Source organism: Ambystoma mexicanum, chromosome 5p (assembly GCF_040938575.1).
Source record: "Ambystoma mexicanum isolate Mex_15411 chromosome 5p, UKY_AmexF1_1, whole genome shotgun sequence".
NCBI classification, from domain to species: domain Eukaryota; kingdom Metazoa; phylum Chordata; class Amphibia; order Caudata; family Ambystomatidae; genus Ambystoma; species Ambystoma mexicanum.
The window spans coordinates 282305674-282318866 of record NC_090930.1 but is presented as its reverse complement, the minus strand read 5'-3'; the positions used below and the strand labels follow the sequence as shown (position 1 = coordinate 282318866).

The 13193-nt window shown below is 44.8% G+C and overlaps 1 protein-coding gene across 6 annotated transcripts in view; it reads right to left on the bottom strand.

Moving 5' to 3' along the window:
• The window catches only part of LOC138480915 (acrosomal protein KIAA1210-like), a 1033315-nt gene that overhangs the window by 720894 nt on the left and 299228 nt on the right, over positions 1 to 13193 (bottom strand). The window lies entirely within an intron of this gene.

Below are 13193 nucleotides of genomic sequence, written 5' to 3'. Positions count from 1 at the left end.
CCTATGACCGCTGAAGAGCTAGACAGCGCCACATGAAGGTAAGTGGAAGCGGCGCTGCAGCGAGCGATGAGATGCATTTCTAACCCTTGACTTTCTTTTGCAGGATCGACGGGGTGAAGAATCCGGATGCAGGATGAAGGTAGGTAATGTCCTAATGCTTGCCTTTCTCTCCTTGCAGGTGTTCCAGGTGCTGGCGGGCGTGGCAGGAGCCAGGATGCAGGAGCCGACTCGGTGAGCATCCTGCTGCAGATGCAGAATAACGCGAAGCACGTGTGGCCGTCCGGGCGTGGTTTAAATAGCCTTGGAAGAGCTTCAGGTGAGTGTTCTTCCACTGGCCCCACCCGAGTAAGAAAAGAGTTCCTGAAAGAAAATAGTTCCTCCCCAGCCTTAGTTGGCTTGGAGCTTCAGACAGCATGGTCTGCCTGGGGCGAGTATGCAGCATGGTCTGCCTCAGGTGAGTTCACCCAAGCATTACCATATGTTCTGCCATGATGATCCTGGCGCCTAAGGAGCAAGGACAGATGCTTTTAATGAGCCTGGCGCCAAAGGCGCCAGGACAAGGTCCAAAGAGCCCCTATAGGGGTTTGCTGGGTCCTGCTTGGTGAGTATGAAGTCTGCTTCCGGGGACGCTGGGCCTGACCTGGCTCCTCGGGAGCAGGCATCATGACAGAAACTCCCAATTCCAAACATCTCCTGCGTAGGTGGTGTATGCTCAAAATGTCTATAGGTGTCAAAAGCATAGAGCATAATTGTTGGGTCGTGCGAGATGTCCCTGCTGCATCCTATTTAGGCAGTGACATTCTCAATGGATTTGTAATTAATTTGGACCTTATAAATTACAAGGCCTGGTCCTGACTAGGGGGCAGTCACATGGGCTTTGATGATTCTGAAAAAGCATTTCGGTCAGCCCAATTGCTGCCGTATGTGGTTGAAGTTCAAATTGGAGAGGAGGACACCATCCTAGGGCAGACCCTACAATTCCCACTTGACTTAAAAATTAAAAGAGGACAGAAACTACAAAATCCCGACGCCTATGTACACCTCAATGCCCATCTACAACAGCAGGGGTTGGGGTTAAACCCAATACAGTTAGTCAATCTAGAACACACCATTCCAATAGTGGTGGATAACAGCGACCTCAGGAGTATCACTCTGGGTGCAGGCACCATTATTGGAATGGCAGTTGATGACCAGCATGTTTCCATGGATCTAGGAAATGAACTAATAAGACCAATCCCCCAATGACTATTATGACAATAACAGTGACAATGAAATACTACCGGACAGGATCTTCACCCAGCAAGGGGAGAATTTCCTTATGCGCTCTTCCTGCCCTTACGGGGAGGAAGAGATCACCTGTGACATCAGGCAGGATCAGGTGATATTCCAGGTCCCCAATGACTACCTCTACTACCTGAAGCCCTCTGTCCAGGTAAACTATTTAACCAAAGACCTCTCCACCCAGCTGGAGGAGGCCGCTGAGATAGTGAAACCCAAAGTCTTTCCAAGCTTCAGGCAAATGGTTGAAGAGCGGGTCAACCTCGCTGATGCCAGTGAGACTGAGGAACAAAAGCAAAAGTTGAAACAGGTGTTCTTAGATTTCAGAGATGTCCTTGCTGTGGACTCGTACGACTGTGGTCGCACCGAAATACATACTACCACAATTCCAACGGACCCTGGAATGACTCCTGTGTTTGAGAAGCAATATTGCTTGCCTCTCGCATCTATGGAGTCCCTGACAGAAATAATCAAAAATCTAGAGTCCAGTGGGATAATTCGTCCAGTCCACAGCACCTATAATAATCCAGTGCTGGGGATTTTAAAACCAAATGGCCAATGGAGATTTCGTGCAGACCTTAGGGAGCTAAACAAACGGGTCCATATGTCACGATGGCCTCTTCCCTACATTGACCATGGGCTGGCCCAGATCCAGGGGTCAAAGGTGTACACCGCCATTGACCTGACAAATGGATACTGGACTGTGCCCGTCAGTAGGGAGGACCAGTACAAGCTGGCCTTTACCTTCGGGGGCAGCAGTACACATGGACCCGGACTCCCTTCGGATACATAAACTCTGACAATGAATTTACATCTTCTTACACAAGGCCATGCCCGACCTGGGTGAAAGGGGTAACCAGGCCTATGTGGATTTTGTGTTGATTAAAAGCTCAACTGTGGAGGAACACATAGTGGAAATTCGTTATGTTCTGACCCAGTTGAGGGTATCTGGAGTAAAACTGTCCTTCCAGAAGGCACAGTAGTGCAGGACCCGTATCAACTTCTTGGGACATTAAATAATCCCCCGATTGTCTCTGTTCCCAGGCGAAGAAAGTGGAAACACTGCTAAAACTGAAAGACCCCGCAACTCTGCGTGAGCCAAGAAGCCTCCAGGGACTAATTACAGTAGTAAGTTCTTGGAGGATTACGCAGAGGTCACAAGACCCCTGGTCCATCTGTTGAAAAGGGGGGGCCAAGAGGGAGTGGGGTGCAGAACAAGCCGAGGCACTAAAACAACTCAAAAGAAGTCTCACAAGTGCCTGGTCTAGCTTACCCTGTCAAAAACAAGGAGTTCTTCATGCAGACAGGGTTCTCGAGTACATGCTTGACAGCAGTATTATATCAAAAGAACGAAAAGGTCAATAAAGTCATCTCCTATGCAAGTAAGACTTTCCTCTGTGGAGGAATAATTCAACGATTGTGAGAAGGCACTCCTGTCAACGGTGTGGGCACTGAAAAATTACCACCCGTTCATCTAGGGGGAGCAAATCATAGTGGAGACTCCACACCAGCCTTTGCAATACCTTCAAAGCGACAGCATCTGTGCCAGAAATGGGAGTAATTCCCAAATTACTTCCTGGATTCTGTCCATGCAAGGCTTTCCTGTGGTGGTCAGATATGGCCAAAACAAGAAAAGACCCTTCGCGCAAGGTCTGGCTGACTTGAATGATTGTCCCAGAGAAAACTGTCTCGAGGACAAAAGTCTTAAAACCAAATACAACATGGAGGCATACCTGAATTCCCCGCACAGAGTCTATGAAGAAGACAAGTGTGAGGAGATGCCCACACTTTAGGTGGGCGTGTGCTCCTACCATGTTGATAACAACGGGGAAAAGGAACTGGTGGCTGGCGTTGGGAATGCCTGGGTGAATGATGCCCCTGCACCATCCGCAGAGTAGAAAATCAGTCCCCGCAGTAGTTAGGTGGCGGGGTTGATGGCAGTTCACCAGGCCAACCTTACTGCCGTGCAACATTGACTCCACAAACTGGTCATAATCACTGATTCAGATTATGTCCGGAACGGGTTTGTGGAGCACCTGATTAGAGAACCAGAGGCATGCTGTGAGCAAATAACAAACCACTTAAACATGGCAAGCGCATACAAAATATTGATCTGGTCACCTCTAATGTGATGACCATCTATATGAAAAAGATTAAGTGTCATTCCAGAATAGAGGGGCCAGACAAACTGGAAACGACCTGGCTGATCAGTTGGCCAAAACCAGAGCCATCCAGGGGGATCTCCTCGAGATCGAGTCCCTGTTGGGTCAAATCCAGGTCACTTCTGTCAGCAGGTCCCAGATAAATGCTCACAATGAACTCTCAACTGCCCAGTGGAGTAAGGAGACCCCAGATGCTGATTTAATCATGGCACAAAAAGGGGATCCGATTACTGGGAAATTTGACCAACACATTGAGGACCCTGAGAACTTTCCTCTGACGGAAACTGATTACGTTGGAAAAGAGGACCTCATGGTGTTGATGAAGTGTCCCAAAATGTTCCGAATCCAAGACGGTTTGTTGGTAAGGAGATCCATCTCTGTATACGACCAGTGGGTGGTTCCTACCTCATTCCTAAGCCTGATGCTAAGTCACGGCCATGACGCGGCCACAGCAGGTCATCAAGGGTTTTATACTACTCTAGAAATCTTGTGGGAGGTTGCATACTGGGCACACATGGGGCAGGACCTCGACCAATATTTGAAGGGGTGTCTTGTGTGTGCACAATTTCAGCCAAACTCACTCACACACCGAGCTCCCCTCCAGAAGAGGGGGATGACACTGCCTTGGTCAGATTTACAAGTAAATTTCATCGGGCTAGTGATGGACTCCTCTAGGGGGAACACGTACATGTTAACAGTAACGTGCTTGTTAACCAAATGGGTGGAATGTCTCCCAGGCCACAAATTACAAGGAGGAAACAGCAGCTGCCCTGATGATCAACCACATCTTTTCGTGTTTTGGCCTACCCCAAAGGATTGAGTCAGACCGAGAAAGTCACGTCACCAGCGAAGTGATGACAAAGATGTGGGAGATACTTGGGGTAAAAAGGAAACATCATATTGCATACCGCCGTCCTCTAATGGGGGAGTTGATAGGTACAATAAAACCATTGAGAGCATTCTAAAAAAGTTTGTGGCAGATTCTGGATCAAGTTGGGTCATCTGATTACCGCTTGTCCTGATGACCATCAGATCTACACCATCTTCTGCGACCAAAATGTCTCCATTTGAGCCAATGACTGGACGCTACCTCAGGCTCTAAAGAACACAAGAGCAGACACTGATAAATACCTCCACAACTCATGAATATGTTCAGAATCTAAGAAAACACCTTCAGCATGCTTTTGTGTAAGCTCAGCAGAATCTGGAAAAATCAGAGTGGATGAAAACTCAATATGATTTAAAAACAACCAAAAAGGAGTACCGTCTACTTGTACAATTTTCAAAGGAACCAGACTAAGGAGAGAATGTCTCCCTTCCTAGCGCGGTCCTTTTGAAATTGTAGATACATTTTCACCTGTCGCCTACAGAATCTGCATCCCCAAAGGGTAAGCTGTCAGAAGAGAAATGGGTCCACATTAATCAGTTAAAATGTTGTCACCCTAGACACACTTTGCAGCTGATAGAGGATCCCAAGGAAAGTCAAATAGAGGAGACCCCTGAAGAATAAGAAGAAAAAGAAAAAGCAGAAAGGGAACAGGTAGGTACAAAGGTATATCTATCTAACAGGGAGTAATTTTCTTCAGCGTTATTAAAAGAAATATGCAATGACAATGTGGTGTCAAAATTTCCTGTCTTTGTATTGTTAAGTAAATTGTTTGCTGATGTTGTTCAAGTACCCTCATGAATGTAAAATGTAAGTTTTGTTTTGCTCTTCAAACCTTCTGCGAAAATTGTCAGTGCAAGATTATAAAACCTGTTTTTTATATATCTCCTATTAGATTATTAATTCCATTCCCTCGTAGACCAACGTGGACCTCCCCGGGGACCAAAACTGAAACTGAAGGACTTCAAAGACAAATCCATGCAACACTGGGCTGAACTGACCAGAGCCTGACATTTGGCTGGGGGTTGGAAGGAATGCCCCTATTTGGAAAACAAAGCCAGCCCTTTTTGTTTCAGAGACTGTTCAGATTATGTCATTTATTTTAGTAATCAAAAGACATATTAAGGTATAATATGACCGTTTAAATTTCATGTTTGCACCATCAAAATAAGACTTTGGTGTTCCTAGCATGTTGGGGACGCAAACGCCAGGAAATTGCCAATTCTAGGGAAAGCTTACATGGTACAATTTTGAAAATTAATGAGAACATGAGCAGTGATAATATGTATACAGATATAAAATTCTAGAATTTTAGGTGAAATATTTTCCATGGAAATGGGGAAGGATTGCCAGAATGATTAAACAGCATCGCACCGTCTTGGGATTTAGATCAGCATGTGTCTTGCAAAATATGTAGTCTGCACGAATATGTTTCCTGATGATGACATTTGTAAATATGAGTGTTTTGTTCCATAACTGTTTTTGGCAAAGTAACTTAGAACAAGTACATTGTAAAAAAACACCCACCATAAAACTGAATCACCTCCTTCGGTCCAATCTGCTTCCAGGGAGGCGGTGACATCCACAGCTGACCTATCCAATTTTACGGAGGTGTGTCCAGCTTGATTCTTCCCCATAGTAAAATCCTGTGATGTCATGCTCCTTATATAAAGGGGAGGCATAGGGAGCTCTGGACTCTTCTGACTTTTCCAGCTCCCGCATCCAGAGATCCAGACATTCCAGATTCACCATGCAAGATTCCAGATTCCACTGCCAGGAGAGAACTGGCTGACACTATCCAGGCTGAACTTCTTATCCAGAAAAACCCCACAAAAATCCCAATAATTCAAGGACAGCCCAGCTGATGCACCTCGCTATCCTGTGACCAGACTAGGCCCAGCTGTCCCATTCTAGGAGAGCCTGCTGCTTGTGTGCAGTGACCAGACCTTGCCTCGCTGTCCAGAAACCCGGTCCGCTGTCCAAGTTACCCCATTCAAGTGTTTGTTGCGAGTATTTCCCTTCCCCAGTAACCAAAAACTACATTCCTTGTTTTGTTACCTGGCATTATACCCCTAAGAAATATTATAAGTATCCTAGTAACTTCTTAAAATCGTCACAATACTCTGTGTATCCTGTCCTTTAATCTCCATGTGTTCGTGCCATTCTGTCCCATCATTTTAGTCCGTTGTAGAAGTTCTTAGTACTATTTTGAATACATTAATTAATTCCCACATAGAGACACACGATGTGAGGGGGTTACAACTGCAGCTTAACCCTTTTCACAGGCAGTGTTTCTCTTGTTGATAAACTAGTCACTAAAATATAGTCTCAGTAAAACTTGTAATTTCCTTTTCAAACCGATTTTCCACCGATTTTCCCTGTGCAACTGCTTTCATTTTAAAAAACAATTTTTCCTTCCCCTTTAAAAAGCCCATCCCGTCATTTCATTCAGAGTTACCCTTTCACTTTCATATTCTACCTGTGAGGTGTCTTTATACCGTAGCATCAAATCAGATTTTGTCTGTTTAACCCTTTTTCCAAGCCAGTTTGTCATTTTAAACCTGTGAAACTAAGCAAAAACAATTTCTCCATGTGTGATTTTGCTGCACTGTGTTTTTCCTTCCAAAGTCAATTTTCTGAACTGCATGCCCTTTGTTAGTATATTGCCTTATAGTTTTCTAGTTTTCTGACATCTTTGATCTTTGATACTGGTATACTCGTTATTAACCTCATTCATTCAACCGCACATGTAAAACAAGTATTTAGTAATTCAGAGTGCTATTTTGCTCAATTTCAAAGGTTTTCAATGCGATTTTGCCTCCCATTCAGAGGGGGAAGGTCTGATTTTGATTCTGTTGGTTGCCTAGTGTACCCGACTCCTTGCTACTCCTTGCTACCCACACAGACTTTGGTTAACAGGGGTTTAAGTGAGTGTTGCAGGGGGAAAAACTAACCGTGGTGCTATCAGAAAACACCTCCCAAAAAGTAATCTTGCCTTTATTCAATTGTGCATTTTATATCTGATGCTAAAAGGTCAAACTAAGTGTATTCTATCAATTTACAGTGTAATTATCACCACACTGGTGATTGCTGCCCTATATTAATGTGTGTGATTTTCATTGGAATTTAAAAATAAATAAATATTGTATTATTACACACCGGCCTGGTTCATGGTCCATTGTGATCCGGGGAGTTTGAAAAGGTGGGTGCGAGACGGGTTGGGTGCCCTCTCAAACTGAATTTGTAATAAATAAAATAAAAGTGTTTTAATTGTGCGCTGCATCCCCGGCCAGTAGAAAGAGTCCTGGTTTGGAGTGTTCCATGCCTTTAAAATCCTTAACAGGTACACAGAACCAGGTAGCAGACTGGAATTTAAGATACCCGAGAGATGCCAGGGATTGGCAGCTGGACATAATGTTTCGGGAAATCATGATCTGTCGAGGCCCCTGTCAGACTGACCTGTCCTCTTCAACACTGAACAGGAAGCCACCACAATTTTACAGCTGGAGACCGGATCCAGAAGAGACAGTGACAGGTGCCTTTCTCCAGGTGTGGGGCCCAATCATAAAATATGCCTTTCCTCCTTTCGCCATTATACAGAGGACTCTGGCGCAAGTAGGGAGAGAGGAAGCGAGATTCATCAATGTAACACTGGATTGGAGGGGTTAGGCCTGGTTCCCGGACCAGTAGAGACGTCGTACGACAATCCCATTCTACTTCCCCAAAACGAATCAATTATTCGAGGACCAACAGACGCGTTTGCCCATTAGTGCAGATAAGGAATCTGAGCTTAATACCATGGGCGATTTCCAGAGAGCCTGGACTAGGCCGGAACTTTAGGACTCAGGGTAAAGCATATAAGGCAATTAATACACATTGTTTGGCGATATCGGCAGGACATGCACGGGTAGAAGGTAACCCAATAGGGATACATCCTCTGGTATGCAGACTTATCAAAGGAATAAAACACATAAAGCCCCCAGAACCTTGTGGGACGTTAAGGTGCTGAAATGATTTAAGGCCCGGACAGATAATGAGGAATTGTCCAGGAAAGCATTATGGGCCAAATGTACTACTCTGCGCCGTCTTATTTCTTTCAAAAGAGTATCTGATGTCAGAGCTTTGTAAGTCGACAGTAAAACTTTTTCGCCTTCCAGCGTCACCTTCTATGTCTCGAAAAGGGCAAAGACTACGTTGGCTTTCCTAGAACAGCCGAAACTATGTCCAGTTAGATGCTCAAAGGCTTATGACGCCATGTCAAGACAGCCAAGACCTGCAGGCGAGTCTCAGTAACTCATTGCCTTGCAGAGACACTTTGCGGCAATGTCCTCAGCTACACTGGACAGATGGGTGAAATTGTGCATGCAGCAAGCAGGCACTGACTGAGCAATATGGAGCACATTTGATTCGTTGTGCTATGGCTTCTAAGGCTTTCAATGTGGGAGCATATCTGGAAGACATTTTGAAAGCGGCTGACTGGTTGAATGTGTCGGTTTTTCATTGCTTTTTTTATTTCCAGCCAAATCGAACAGGTATCTACGTTAGTGGTGCTTTAAATGAGCATAATCCGAGCCTCCGGTCTTGGCATAGAATACAGATTTTCATTACTAACGTTCTAGAAAGTTATGATTCTAATAAAGACATGAAGGTTAAAGACACGGAGGTGACGTATTATACCACCTTTGCAATAGCAAAGTGAAGAAATTAAGGCATAGAGAGAGTGAGTCACATAAGTACAAGTAATCCTACAGTTAATGATTGGATGCAATTGCCCACCCAGTAAATGAGCGAGTTCACTATGGGTTTATATATCTTTCGGCAGGTTCGAAGCCCAAAGCACCAGGACCGTGAAGAATCGAGGAGGATAACAGTTGAAGCTATGGTGTTTACCGGTGGGGCGCAGGTTACAAGTGGTTGAAAGCAGCAAAAGAAAGAGGAGGAGGACAGGGATTCTGTGGTGGATGTAGGCACTCATGAATGGTGATTGGTCAGAAGGGTCACATGGAGGTGAAGAACCTTTCAAGCACATACAAAAAGCACTAAATGTTCGAGGGAAATGTAGTTTTTTGAGTTTGTACTTGGATTGTGAAGTATTCCATATGCTGATCGAGAAGTAAAGAGTAGAGTTTAGCATAACCCTCACCTCGGTCTCTTTAATAGAATCCTGACTTCATAGAACGATAGTATTGAAAATCTGTATTGATCTAGAAGAACACAAAGCAAGGGTGTAGGTGCTGTTGTAAATGACTAGACCACTTCAACAGCAATGTACAAACAGGCCTCTCCATAGGATTAAGCCCATCTTCAGTGGGCTCAGAATGATGCTGTTAATGTAGTGGAGATCTTGGAAGGTGGGGCCAGGTCTCTACCACTAGAAGCACAGTCTTGCCTACATTCTACTCTGATTTCTTACAGTGGTTGATGAACCTCTGTTGAGGGTGCTGTCTCTTTCATGGTTTGTGGCATGAACAAAGCAGCAAAGCCCCAGGCACTTCAAAACTCAAGTGGAAGAATGCGGTTCATGGCAGAGCTGGTGTTAGCACTGATGTTTGTGTTGGAGATGCTAGTGAGGCGATGAGGATTGACCCGGAAGAGGTATACCATCGACAGACAACACCAGAAGCCTGGAGAAAGCAGAAAGTGATACAAAACGGGTGCACCCAAAATTAATCTGTTGCGAGTGATTCTGCAAGAAGCTGGGCAAAGAAGATGCTGAAGAAAAGGCTGGAGTTCGCGGATCAGACCGCAAAGCCTATACATGGGAACAGAGCAGACAAATGCTAAATCCTGGTAATCCCCTAGAAAAGGAATCAAGAGAGTATCAACCAGTTGGGGAAAAACAGAGAAGCTAGGATAAAAATAGGGTATCAGATGCTGACCTAGAGTGGAGGTGTGGGTAGATTATCCACTTAGAACCATGAAGACGCAAGGAGCCACTGAGGGGAGAGCTGCATGGAGGAAGGCGGAAACCCCATCAGGGTAGGAATCAGAGTGCAAATGGGAGAAGAAGCAAACCGAGATATCAGCAGACTTGCGGTCAAAGAAGAAGCGAAGCCTGTGTCTCAAAGAAAGCAGTCCCAGAGTATGACCAGTGTTTACAAACACCTGTATTCCATACAGAAGGACACAAAGTGTGCACACGTCGACTCGAACACAATCTTCAATGACCAGTCTAAGGAAGAGGAAGAGGAAGGATAAGTGTAGGAAGGGAAATGCACACATGTTAAAGCTGAACAAGGAATCCAAATTTCCCAAAGCAAGTCTAAAAGTATATAGAGGGAAAATAATAAAGGCTGGGGGCAAGTAGTCTCAGAGTAACCACCCCAGAGAGCGCACACAGACTTACACACGTAACTAAAGCTGGACAAAATGGCTAAAATGTTCCAGGACAAGTCTGCTATGAGCCAAACGAATGCATACTGGGAAAGGAAACGTTATTAAATGAAATCAATACTGTTGCAAACCAAAATACCAAGCGTCAAATATGACATTCATTATTGCAAAGACATTTTCCCTGCATGCATCAATGACAACGAACCAAGGGGCAGTGTATTGTGCGGTGTGCACTGTAAAAATTCCCACTCGCTCACCAAGGATCATTGGAAATAATGGATTTCAACAATGCATCAAACACTAATACCTCCATGAGATAACCAAGATTTATGGTTGCTTGGAAAGGAAGACTAAAGTTAAACCAAGAGACATTGGGCCTCATTACGAGTCCGGCGGTAACCGATGCGGCAAAACCACCTCGTTACCGCCGGACTCGTATTACCATTCCGCCTCCGTGATTCCTGGAATTACTGGGGCATTACAACCCCGGTGACCTGGGAATTCCAGAGGCGGAATGGTGTAAATCCCCATTCCCGTTGAGTCCCATGGGACTCAACGGGAATGGGGACCATGGAAACACCGGCACCATCTCGTGATGGTGCCGGTGTTTCCACGTCCGCCTGTAGGCGGACGGTGGTAAACCCACCAGGTCAGACCTGGGAACGCCACCTCCCGCCTGCAGGACTCGAGATCGGGCAGTCCGGAATTAACAGTGGCAGCGGGTTTACCGCCACTGTTATTTCCGGACCGCCCGACCTGTAATGAGGCCCATTGACTTCTTGTTGAGAAGAAAATTGGACTGTTCCGAGGCTGCACTTAAGACTGATCTAAGCTGGTAAACAAAGCCTTACCACATGCATGGAATCGTCTATGTCAAAATAGGTCTTGAAACGTATTAAAGCCAAAGTATGATAAGTAAAGCCATGCATTCGGGAAGACTAACCTATTATCAAGTGTTGAGATGTAATGGTATCACGAGAAAAAGGTTTTGAAAAGCAAGACATACAGATGAAGGACATTCATTTCAATCAACTACAGAGAGACATTTTGACAATTCATGAGACAACAATTTAACATACGCAGAGTATGGGCCCGATTCACAGAACATTTTCCTATGGCATTGCGCCATTATAAAATTGATATATTGTATTTATATCGCGCTCGTTTCAGAGCGCGACAAGGCAAGGGGGGGTAACAAGGGAGAACAAAAAAACAACGATCTTACTAGGCCCAGTGACATTGAGAACGCGCAAGTGCATGGGAGAGGGGGGAAAAGTGCATGGAAGGAGGGAGAAATGGAAAGTGCAGAGCAAAGGAATACATATACAGATAAATAATAAATAATGACAAGCAAGCAAACAGTGGTAGTGCAGGTGGCAAGTGCTGCGTTTGAGGCAACAGACAAGGTGAGTCTGGTAAGTGTAGAGAGAAAACAGGGGGAGGGGGGCTGTATTGTTGCATATGCAGGCTCCAGTGCAAGGGTTTACCAGGAGGCAGTGCAGGTGGGTGTCAAGGTGAGCGGGTACCTGGGCCCGGAAGTCAGAAGGTAGGCCAGGAGCACAGTGCCAAGAGAGAGGAAATCAGCAGGGGAGAGGAGGGACGGACGCAGAAGCAAAGAGGAAGGTCTTGAGGTGCTGCCGAAACCGGAGATGGTTCTCCTCAAGTAGAGAAAACATGAATCAGGTACTATGCTTTTTAAAAAAAAAAAAAACTCAAGCAAGCATGTTGTTGAGGTTTCTCATCAAGAAACAGGAGACATTGTGTATATGTCAATGTCCAACTACCAATCACCTAAAACACATTGGATGCTAAAACCATAGAACAAAATGGAAAATGCATCACACCTGGAGGATTGAGAAGCATCGAAGGGATAGTGGCCAAGTCTAAACGGTGCCTCTTGCGTCACAACAAAAGGGAAACGGATGCCTACATCTCACCATGTGGGCATATAATAACAATTTCGTTTAGAACACACTTGAGTTACGATTAGTTATTAGCTGGGAACATGCAACTGTCTGGTCTGGAATTGTGTACTTTAAATATCTACTTGCAGCCGTATATAGATATAGAACGTGACATCCAAGTATTATGGACCCATTATGCAATGGAGGGTCTTCTTGTGACATGTAATTGAACCAGGAGGCTCAAGGCAGTGTGGTTTGTAAATGTCTCTTCATCTGTAACATACTGAATTGATGGAGGGCCATGCCACAAGTGTAACACATGGTTTAGATTTGCATTACATGCGCAAAAGAAAAAAGCTAGGCTTCACACAGGTTGTAGAACATAGCTCTCAAGAAAAGACAATCCACCGTGAATTATGGAGAAAACAGTTTTCTAACCGTACTTTGTGCAATCACAAAGTAACAGCCAAGCCGGATGTACGTATATTTATCCTACATGTGCATACACAAAATAAACCGATGACAAACATAATTTGCATTAAAAAAAATGAGAAAGAGCAAACATTGACTTCTCGCAGTGACAGTGAACACGTTCTTCATTGAAGCCTTTTAAATAATGTATTTTTCATG